Consider the following 12,224-nt stretch of genomic DNA (forward strand, 5'->3'; position numbering starts at 1 on the left):
CAAAGATATTTGCGAATTAGCATACACTTGAAATGTTTTCATAGTTATCTTACCTCCTATACATTTCTAGGAATATGATTGGTTAAAAGCGTCCTCGTGGAAACCGTGTATATTTAGTATAAGGTTAGTTGGGAGGCGGGGCTTATTTCATACACGGTTAGTAGTGGAGTTATGTTCCTTTATATACCATATAAGGTAATAAGGAGGCGGGGCTTATTTCATACACGGGTAGTATTGGTGTTACGTCCCTTTAGAAAAAAAAAACAGTACTGAGAAAAAATCTTAAAGGTTTCAACAGACGAAGAAAGTGATGATACAGTGAAATAAATTCATAAAACACATTTAAATCTAACAAGTTGTCATTGTTGGCATCTGTTTTTGTAGGATCAAAGGAAGTAGTTTCTTAATCATGTAACATGTTAATGCTAACTGTATTGAAGACTTGCTCATTTTGTTGGTCACTAGTCTAAATTTTACACGTTAAAATAGTCGGTAAGATAAATTCGTTACATAGTGTGCTAGTGACGTATTACGATATATATGGGTCAGTAAATTCCATATATACCGTATTAGGTCACTAGCACACTATGTAACTAACAATCTATAAGTCTGTTCCACTGTGGATTCATTATTATTCGTTAAATACCAATTTTCGTGGATTTCATGGGTACAGGTGAACCACGAAATTAGATATTGAACGAATACCAATTTGTTTTATAGGTTTGTATGCAGACCTTGGTAAAACCACGAAATGAAATATTCACGAACATGTGTTTTTTCCTTAATCCTCTAAAATCTGTACCTACGAAAATAAGTGAATCCACAGTATTTAACTTTGCGATTGCGGCCAAAGATGAAGAAGTAAAACTTATTTTGCTGTATTGTGTACTTAAATTACATAATTGTGCCAACTACGTTATATTGCCGGGTAATCACCGTGCGCTTCGAAACTATTAGCATTAACATATATATGTATCAGATATCTGAATGTAAGTTTTCATAATTGCGATACTCACCCAGATGCATTATTCACATTAATAATAAAAAAAACATCTCAATCATTAATGAATTTACATTGTAATGTAAACTAAACACATAATCTAGATGTTTGATGCAATGTTTGAAAACATATTTGCTACGATTTGAGGACATGTCATTCAGTAAAAAAAAATTAAAGAATAAATTGACAAAAGCATTGTCAGTTTATTTTCATCTTATGAGTTATATGTCCCTTTTGTATCTTTCTTATCTCTTATTCATTTAAGTCACTCTATATAGACGATGACCTATGACTTCACAAATCAAAGGTTTGTGTCTACTTTGAACGAATATATCCAATCGAACTTTTAATAAAGGATACAACAGATACGAATGCAGTCAAGAGTTCCCCATATCTATCTTGACCTACCTCTATAAAGTGACAATAAGAATCGGTTGAGAACAACACGTTTCAACAAAAAAGAAGATTATGTTTTTTGGTACTTCCCAATTGTAAATTGTCCGTTTCTTAACACATATTACAGCAACATAAATGAAAAGCATGTAAAAGGAGTGTTTGTATATCATTCACAAATGTCCCAGTTGCTACGCTTTCCAGATATTCCATTCTTTATCATGAATTCTTTATAAGAGGTTTGCTGCTTGCTGTTAAACCAATTGTTCCAAATGGTTGGTTTGATCGATGAGGTCATGCTTTTGAAACTAAAGGTTGCGATCACGAGTTGATTTGAAGGGGGTTTGCACTTTTCTTTTCTTTTCTTTGTTGTTTTGTAGATCTTTATGTGTTCGCTTTTGCTTTTTTCATGGCGTTTTTTGTCTGTTATCGAATGAAGCGTTTAAAAATAGTTTATGTTCTATTGTTACATGCGACTTGTATATATGTTTAATTATACAAAATATCTATAAATGTTGTTAAGTTAATTAGTCGAAATTTCATTCTATAATTCTTCAGCGTAATACAAAGCCTGATAATAACATTGTCAATAAATGATTTTTTATAGCAAATTTTCTAATGCGTACTATAAAAAAACAACTGATCCTCCCTTTTTAGCGAACTCTTTTTTCGATCATATTGACCTAGCATTTTACTCATCAGCAAAAAAAGAGTTATGCTATTTTTTTATTGTGGAGTGCTTCAAGTCGAGATGGCAAACCAACATGCAATGAATACTAAAAAGACATGAAGACCGCAAATTTGCGGATGCAACTTCTTGTTCTTCCCTCGCCGAAATTCGAACTCATGCTATTTGGATATTGAGATACTGTGCCCAGCGCTCTAAACCAATGCTAACAATAGTAATATTCGGAGATGATGTTATAATATCGTGTTGACAAATATTTTTACTTAATAAATAGCCTATAAATAAAAGCAACAGTAGTGTACCGCTGTTCAAAAGTCAAAAATCGATTGAGAAATTTTCGGATTACAATCTAAAACCGAGGGAACACATCAACTGTAAGAAGAAACACGTTCACTGAAGTGCAACAAAAACAAATGACAATGCAACATACATAGAAACGCTCTATTAGTCTAAGATAACAACTGCAATATTCCTGACTTGGTATAGGACAGGTTAAGAGAAAATATTGGGTTGAACTTGTTTTTGTGGCTAGCCAAACCTCGCACTTTATGGCGATGTTAAATATACCGTTAAAATGACAACATTACATGACAGGAAAACAATTTTAATAAATGCAAGAACACTCAGGCTTAGAACTACATAAATAAATAATATGAAAGTATATTTCGACAGGTTAACCATGTTAACAACAAAATAACAACGAATTCCTAAAAGAGTTTAGGACAGTACACAAAGACAGCAAAATAGAATAACCAACTTTGCGTCAAACAAATTATTAACGCCACTAAGTGGCTTCACAAATACATTTCGAAAACTTTGATATAAATCGAGATTAGGTTTGTAACTATGTCAATTTCAATAGTTTTAATCAAAAATATATGTCACCTGTATATGCTTGTCCTGCAATTGAGTGGTTGTCCTTTTAATGTTGCTGCTTTACATATTTGCCTTTAGTTTCTTGGTTTGCACTTTTATACCAGGTTAGGGAAAGGGTTATTTTTAGAATCTAACCTTATCAACCAACAGAACACGAGCGAATCCACTGTCATTTTCCTGACTTGTTTCATGCATATTCCGGAGAAAAGGGTGGATTTCACATGGTTTTATGGTTTGCTAAATCTCATACTTGGATGACAAGTCTTTATTGCTTCGTTATATATATATATATCGACAATCAAGTGATTTAAGAATGTACTTAGGTGAGGTTTTGGAATTTGTGTCAAATTTTCGGACTCCTTGGTGTTTTTCTATACAATACAATGTAAAATACTTTGCCCCATAACACCCATTTATTTTTTCATATAATACTTAATAGCTTATGAAAGGCCATTTACCAAAATTTTAGAAGATTCTTAATTTTCTTTCTTTTGTTTTGAGACCTAATAATACCAATGCAAATATAAGGTAAAAGTCCGAGTCAGCCTTTTCCCGGCATATTTTTACCCTCAAATATCTCGAAAAGGAGGTCCATGACCTATCAATACTTTTAGCTTATTTTTATCCTTAATTGATGCTCTACTAGCTTATACTATCATTTTTAACTTCTTAATTTATTAATTTTCACCTTACCTCAACTAAGTACATCCTTAAGGAGGATTTTTTGGAATTTAAATTGATAATCTCATATAATCTGTGATCGGCAATACACATATTTATTCTAAAATCGGTTTTTGGTATTTTCTTCCAGTATAATTTCTGTTGGTGATATACGATATTATCGTCCTTCCCTCCGCCTATATCACCCTGCTCTGCAGCGTTTCTCAAACAGGATTGTTATAAATGTTTTAGTAAGCTAAGGTCAGTGACCTCAGTCATGTAATTTAGTTGTTAAATTATTATAAAATACAAAAGTTTATAAAATTTAAACATTTAATACATCTTTTGAATTTTTTCCCAGTCCCTTTCTCCAAGTTTGATCTGAAACAAAAACGCATGTCCGTTATCTGCATTACAGACCATCAAATATTTGAGCAGTTTATCAAAATGAATTGCTGCTGGTAAATATAAACCATTCGAACTTGTTAGTAATTCCGTCTCTCTATTGCCATCTGAATATATTGCAAAATCATTTCGAGAGTAGAGACCAGCCACATAAACATTGCCATTGAAACCTCTTTAGTTTGAACTTTTGATTTTGTCATACTTTCGTATTTACTCGTAAAAGAGGTTCGATTAACCTATTATAATTTGTTTTTTGTTTTGTAATTTGTTGCTGCTTTCCGTTTTTGTTGAAGGACTATCAAGTTTGAATGGTGTTTTTGTGTCATTAGGTTTTATTAAATTGTCGGCTATGTCATTCAATTTGTCCTTATTTCAAAACAAATTTTTTTAGACTTATTCAAAATAGCATAGTTACGCCAATTGATTATATGCAAAACAAAAACAAGACATCACAATTATGAAAAAAACAGTATATATGCTACGACTAATTAAGATGAAGTCTTGAAACGATCCCAATTAAATTTATTTCTGTTGTTAATTTTGTTGTATATTTTGTTCATGTTCAATTGTGACAAAATAATATAATATTGTTATCTCTATCTGTGTGTGGCTATGCTGTATGTAGCACTTACGGTTTATAAATTTAGGCATGATGCCTCCCATCCTGCAGTTATGTTTTTTGATAAATGTTACTTGTCCCTTAAATTTTAAAATATATGTTTTGAGTTATTACAATGCCGTGTATCTATTAAAACTAATTAATCATGTATATTTTGATATACGATTCAAAGTCTTAAGTTTAATACATATATATAACTTCGGATAAATTTATTCATATGGAATGTGGTATGGTGGCCAATAAGACAACTATCCACCAAAGTTCAAATGTAGTGAACAAGTATAGATAATCGTACGATGAGACCATGAGAAAAATCCGTGGTATACTCGGCTATTTAGGGCCCGACATGAACAATATGCAACAATTCAATTTAGAAACTAACGGCCTAATTCATGATCAATTTAAAACAATCTACGAAATACGAATTTGACAGATTTTTTTGAAAGCGACCAACCCTTTCCTTATGGCCATCCTGTGACAATGGTGTTATAGCACAACATGATAAAAAAACGTAACTCATCATATCGATATATAGCAGAAAAACTCGCCATTTTTGTACAAATTATTTCTCTTTGATCATGTCAGATAGCTGTGAGGCGTATTCTCGATAACAAATATATGCAATTATTTACCACCACATATAAACAGTAGAAAACAGGGGAATTGCCTTATTTGGAACCCGATAGTTTATGTATTCCGAGTATTTCAAAGCAAATAAATTTACAGTTTGAAGATCATGCATGCACGTTTATCAATAGAACATGAACCCATTTGTCTAATTTACATGGAAAGTTGCAGGTTGACAAATGACACCAGTAAAAAGAAATAAAACAAAAATACCGAACTTCAAGGAAAATTCAAAACGGAAAGTTTTTTTTCAAATGGCGAAATAAAAAGCTTAAATAAATCAAACGATTGATAAAAATGTTCCTCACTTAGAATATATAATTAGTCATAGCATTATTACAGCATTTTATCTGCTACAATGTCAATCATAGTAAGTTATTCCAAATCCCTTTCTCGATGTTTTATCTGAAACAAAAAGGCATGTCCGTTATCTGCATTACAAACAAGCAAATATTTGAGTATTTTATCAAAATGAATTGCTGCTGGTAAATCTAAACCATTCGAACTGGTAAGTAATTTTGTTTGTCTATTGCCATCGGAAGATATCACAAAAACATTTCGAGAGTAGAGACCAGCCACATAAATATTGCCATCATCTGTTGTCAAACCCTGACGAAGAATTTGATCATTATTAAAACAAGTCCAAATAATCCTTCCGTATAAATCACAACAATAAAGTCCTTCGTGAAACCAATCTGTAAGAAAGATCTGGTCTTTAGTCACAGCAATGTTTTCTATTGAAGATGATGGACAACGAAATGTTCGAATTATAATCCCGTCTAAACTGAACACGTCTATAGATTCGCCATTAACAACCACATATAAAAATCCGTCCTTGTAAGATAGCCCACTGCAATTTTTACTAGTATTTATAGAAGTCTGTTCAATACCCTTTGGCAGAGTGAACAATTTTATAGTGCCATCGTCGCAAAGTACAGCTACAGTATCGCAATCTATTGGCGATATCTTTAATGGTGTGCAGGATAAGTTCATTTCTTTATCAAATGTTCCATCAGTATTATAAATTACTATCTTCGGAGTGTCCAACCAAATAAAATACAACTTATCTTTTATTATAGCACAGTCAGTAATAAGTTTGTCGGTATGATTTATTTCTATCTCACATTGTATGTTGGCTGTCAATGGAAGATGACGTTGTTCTGTGTTTAATGGTTTGTGTGTAGCTGTGTGACCTGTGAAATTGAAAACACATGCATAGACATTAAAAATGATAAATCTAAATCTAGTTGGTGGGGTTCGTGTCGTTTATTCTTTAGTTTTCTATGTTGTGTCGTGTGTGCTGTTGTTTGTTTGTCTTTTTCATTTTTAGCCATGGTGTTGTCAGTTTGTTTTAGATTGATGAGTTTGACTGTCCCTTTGGTATCTTTCGTCCCTCTTTTAATTAATCTTTGAAAACATGATCAGTTATGTATTGGTTTCATATGACACCTCTTTAGTTTGAACTTTCGATTGTGTCATACATTCGTATTTACTCGAAAAAGAGGTTTGATTAACCTATTATAATTTGTTTTCTTTTGTAATTTGTTGCTCTGCTTTCCGTTTTTTTTAAGGACTATCTAGTTTGAACGGTGTTTTTGTGTCATTTGGTTTTATTAAATTGTCGGCTATGTCATTCAAATTGTCCTTATTTCAAAATACAATTCGATACATTTATTCAAAATAGCATAGTTGGCGTAACTATGCTATTTTGAATAAATGTATCGAATTGTATTTCGAAATAAGGACAATATGATATTGATAATATGCAAAACAAAAACAAGACATCTCAATTATGAAAAAATATTATGCTACGACTAATAAAGATGAAGTCTTGAAACGATTCCAATTAAATTTGTTTCTGTTGTTATTTTTGTTGTATATTTTGTTCATGTTCAATTGTGACAAAATAAAATATTGTTATCTCTATCTGTGTGTTGCTATGCTGTATGTAGCGCTTACGGTTTATAAATTTAGACATGATGCCTCCCATCCTGCAGTTATCTTTTTATGAATGTTACTTGTCCCTTTAATTCTAAAATATAAGTTCTGAATTATTACAATGCCGTGTACCTATTATAACTAATAAGTAATGTATATATATTTTGATCGACGATTCAAAGTCTTAAGCTTAATACATATAGATAACTGCGGATTCTTTATTCATATGGAATGTGATATGGTTGTCAATAAGACAATTATCCACCAAAGTTCAAATGCAGTCAACAACTATAGATAATCGTACGGTAAGACCATGAGAAAATCCGTAGTCGGCTATTGAAGGCCAAAACATGAAAAATATGCAACTATTCAATTAAGAAACTAACGGCCTTATTTACGATAAGTTTAAAACAATTTATAAAATACAAATTTGACAGAAATGTTTGTAAGCGACCTAACCTTCCCCAACCTGTGACAATGGTGTTTTAGTACAACATATTAAAAAAAAACTATAATCAAAATTTGAGGGGAACTTAACTCATCATATCGATATAGCAGAAAAACGCACAATTTCAACACACATTATTTCCTTTTGATCTTGTCATTTAGCTAGATGCAGGCCTATTCTCGATTACACATATATTTGGGCAGTTGTCTCAGGTCCGTAATTGAAGGATTATTCTAGCAAATTGCGTTGTTTGAAGATTAGTTTTAGAAACAACATTTGAAACTGTTGAACATTAAATATACTGATTTAAACACGAACACAAAGTGATGAATAAAACTGATAAACATTATACTCACATTATTGACATTTATCTTATTTGTTAACAAGTATTGTACCAAAAACATGTGAAACCAATAAAGGAAACAATTTTAAGTTTCTATTTCCGTATTAAATCAACATCTTCTTTAGCGACACTACGACATAGATTAGTTAACGTCAGATATTATTAGGTCACTTATAGGTGTCAGTAGACTGATATAAGTTTCACTTAACTGAAGTATTGCACTTATAAGCAAAAAGTACTATTTATTATAAGGCAGACATTAGTACTGACTTCAATGTGAACGATTGCACATGTTAATCATTTTTCAATTAATTGAAGATTAAAGTGAACAACAGGAGATATTTTATGAAGACACATTTTCCAATGTGTCTCACTGTCAACTACACAACAGGTCCTTTTTTTTTTAAATAGACATATAAAAACGTACTAGCAGAAGTACGAAATCCGATATATTTAAAAGAAGAGTCCATAAAATCTTTCAACTCGAAAAATTAAAATGCTCAAGATGGCTGGATCTATGTTTTTGTCCATTGATGTTGTAAAAGTAAATAAAATGGCAGATTAGTAAATCTGTGTCCAATATAATTCTTTTTATGAAACAATCAATGTAAAACTGTGTTTCATGACGGCTAGTTTATTGCTTTTCCCTTTTGTATTGTTTCATATTTTATAACAATTTATCAATCAATGAGTGAGACAAACTATACAAATGGAAATGAAATTTCTATTTTCTTTTTGCGATCAGTTAATTTTAAGATTAAAAGAAAAGAACTGCATTTTATTGATCTCGAATAAATCTTCTTCAATTTTGTTACACTGATAATAGAACAAAGTTTTTTTTTGAACGAATATTATGTACTAGGAACCTTACCGAGATCGCAACGACTTTCGACAGTGTCTAATCATAATGGTCTGCATAATAAATGTGTCAAAGATTATAGTTTTCCTTAATACGTGCAAGCGCACACATTGCGATAAGAAATTACCTGTCCTAAATTCTAAATGATGGAAAATATGGCTATGGTAGTCGCAATACAACTCATTTTATATTTCGGAACTTGTTTAATGGAAGGTTTGGAGAGACAAATGAAATCCACGGATCAAAACGGTTACTTCTAAATGATCCAGATGCCATCAACAACAGATTAAATAATTTGGAAAAGTCCCTACAACAACAACAAGCAACAATTTTACACCAACAAGCAACAATTCAACAGCTTGAACAAAATAACCCCTTAACGTGAGTAAAGTGTAAATGCTAGTAAAACCATATACTTACCTCTAACCATATTAAAATTTTCTGAATATGAACTACACCCTATAATCAACTATCCTTTTACGCTATTACTGGCTATCCATATACCTAATGTTTGACTATCCCTTTACACTCTTACCGGGTATATGTTACCTTATTACCGGCAATTGTTTTTCGCTTTTGTTTCTTTCATAGACACGGGCCCAAAATGAGATTGTTTTGTTTGTCTTATTGATCATTAGTTCTTTTAAAATGAATACCGAAAACAATTGGCCATAAGTAATGCAAAACTTGATCCTTTGCTTGTTTAGAACAAATATGAAATATTTGCCACTGGACATTAAGGAAGCTGGCTTGTCATGTTTTGGAATTGTGGTAAGATTTTCGGAATCCTCTGGTTTTGTCCATTTGAATGCATTAACAAATTTTGTCCGGTGACCCCCATTTTTCTATTTATAATTCTTTTACATGTATAATCACGGCTGGTAATCTACACACGCAGAACATTTGGTTCTGCAATGAAAACCGTGAGAGGATTTTCCGGTTGTGCTTGGGTGGAGTAATTGTCACCGCTTCAAAAGGTATGTACATTTCTAAATCTCAATTTTCTTATTCAACTGATCAAAATATTAAAAATCAGAGAATGCTATGCTGTGGTGAATACTTTAACGAAGAAATACATGTATCATTTACTGTTGTACGTAGAGTTGAACTCTTACAAAATCAGTTGCCCCACGAGAAATCGCCTAAAAAAGTGACATTTTAATTTTAAAATGGTTCTATTTACAGACCTACAAGTTCAAATTTAGTTTTTTTTAGGGCAATGGGTATGAATGTTGTTTTGGCGGCGTGTACCCTGTCCGGTGTTGATAGACGTCTTAATAATTCCAAAAACTACATTTTTTCATTAAGTCATGCGTGAGGGGATCGGTTCTGATTGAGGACATCGTGAATGCGTGAGGGGAAGTACAGAAATTTTTTTTAATCTTTGGCTTTGTGACTTTTGTTGACTCAATAAATGTGATCAATGCTGATTAAAAATCATCACAGATTTGTCCTTATACTTTAACAGATGTAAACTGATCACTGATTCAATGAAATCAAACTATTTAAAATTGTTTGCTCAAATTCAGAAAATGTCATTATTCAAAGGTAAAAGGAAAAGAGGACTAAAATTGACTCTCTACAAAAGCCATGGAGATAAAAGTTGTCCCAGCCCTCGAAGCGAACTAAACCCTGTGGGAGTAGTCCTGTCGTCAAATATACGTCACAGAGATCACCACATATATTAAAGAAAAGTATATCGCCGATCAAAACTTCAACACTTATATATATTAGACGTAATCTGTTCACCCAAAATCACGAAATTTCCGAAACAAAAAGGGCAGATATACAGAATTTATTATTCACGAACATCGATGTAAGCCAAGATAATCTCGAGGAAGACCATAAGGAAGAGCATGTATGAGACAACGAAGAAGACATAGAAGAAGTCACAGAAGAAGACCACGTAGTAGACCACGAGAAAGACCACATGGAAGACATTGAGGAAGAACATAAAGTTTTTCAAAGTGCTTTAGATAAAATCTCAGACGAAGGGAAAAGGGAAAGATTTTTTTTTTTTTTTTTTCATTAGTGGACGTTTTCCTTTAAAACAACATTGCATTCTACCTGTTTTTGGACATTGTTGAGTGGTTTGAAAAGGACGAATCAAGACGAATGAGATACTCCCCAACATCTCTGCAGTATTTTTGGTTATCGTTGACAACATTTTTTGTTTTTATTCTTCGTGAAACATATTATTAAACCCTAGGTTCCAACAATTTATTTCAATATCAATCTCAGTGATTTTTTTAGCACACATTATGTGTTTTTTCATGAACAATGTAGCCTTATTTAGGTAAGTTTCAACGACTCATAGCTTGAATATAAAGATATTATTTGTACTTCCCCTCACGCATTCACGATGTCCTCAATCAGAACCGATCCCCTCACGCATGACTTAATGAAAAAATGTAGTTTTTGGAATTATTAAGACGTCTATCAACACCGGACAGCGTACACGCCGCAAAAAACAACATTCATACCCATTGCCCTAAAAAAAACTAAATTTGAACTTGTAGGTCTGTAAATAGAACCATTTTAAAATCAAAATGTCACTTTTTTAGGCGATTTCTCGTGTGGCAACAGATTTTGTAAGAGTTCAACTCTACGTACAACAGTAAATGATACATGTATTTCTTCGTTAAAGTATTCACCACAGCATAGCATTCTCTGATTTTTAATATTTTGATCAGTTGAATAAGAAAATTGAGATTTAGAAATGTACATACCTTTTGAAGCGGTGACAATTACTCCACTCAAGCACAACCGGAAAATCCTCTCACGGTTTTCATTGCAGAACCAAATGTTCTGCGTGTGTAGATTACCAGCCGTGATAATGATAAGCTGTCTGTTAAAAACTTTTAAAATTTTAATTACTTTTTAATAGTTTTTGAGGACTTTAACTTGTCAATAATAAAGCTATGAAAGTCAAGAGAGACCATTTTCCCGCCAAAATTTCAATGGCTAATATATCGAAAACGAGCATGGTGACCTATATATTTTTTTGCTCTTTGGATTCCTTTATTAGTCTCCTATCAATATAAACTAGTGTTTTGAAAATTTAATTACTTTGAAACTGAGAAGCGAACTCCCTTAAGTAACAAACATTATTGAATGTTGTACGGTGATCTATAGTTATTAATTTCTGTGTCATTTTGGTCTCTTATGGTGAGTTGTCTCATTGGCAATCATACCACATGTTCTTTTTTTTTATATAATCATTCAGTTCCTTTGAAATATGGGTTTCTTGTTGAAATATCAAGACTCCAACCACTAAAACCACAACAAATATAATTACTTTGAATTTTTGAAATACTTTTCTACCTCAGGAATAGATCACCTTAACTGTATTTGGCAAAACGTTTAGG

The 12,224-nt window shown here is 32.1% G+C and overlaps 1 long non-coding RNA gene across 1 annotated transcript; it reads right to left on the reverse strand.

Annotated features, from left to right (window-relative positions):
* Positions 1–5,560: 5,560 nt before the first annotated feature.
* LOC139490440 (uncharacterized) lies at positions 5,561–7,329 on the reverse strand. The gene is made up of 2 exons (XR_011656330.1): positions 7,228–7,329; positions 5,561–6,461 (listed from the first exon to the last, which is right to left on the reverse strand). It is a non-coding gene; the product is annotated as an uncharacterized lncRNA (long non-coding RNA).
* Positions 7,330–12,224: the final 4,895 nt, after the last annotated feature.

This window comes from Mytilus edulis, chromosome 9 (genome assembly GCF_963676685.1).
Source record: "Mytilus edulis chromosome 9, xbMytEdul2.2, whole genome shotgun sequence".
NCBI lineage: Eukaryota > Metazoa > Mollusca > Bivalvia > Mytilida > Mytilidae > Mytilus > Mytilus edulis.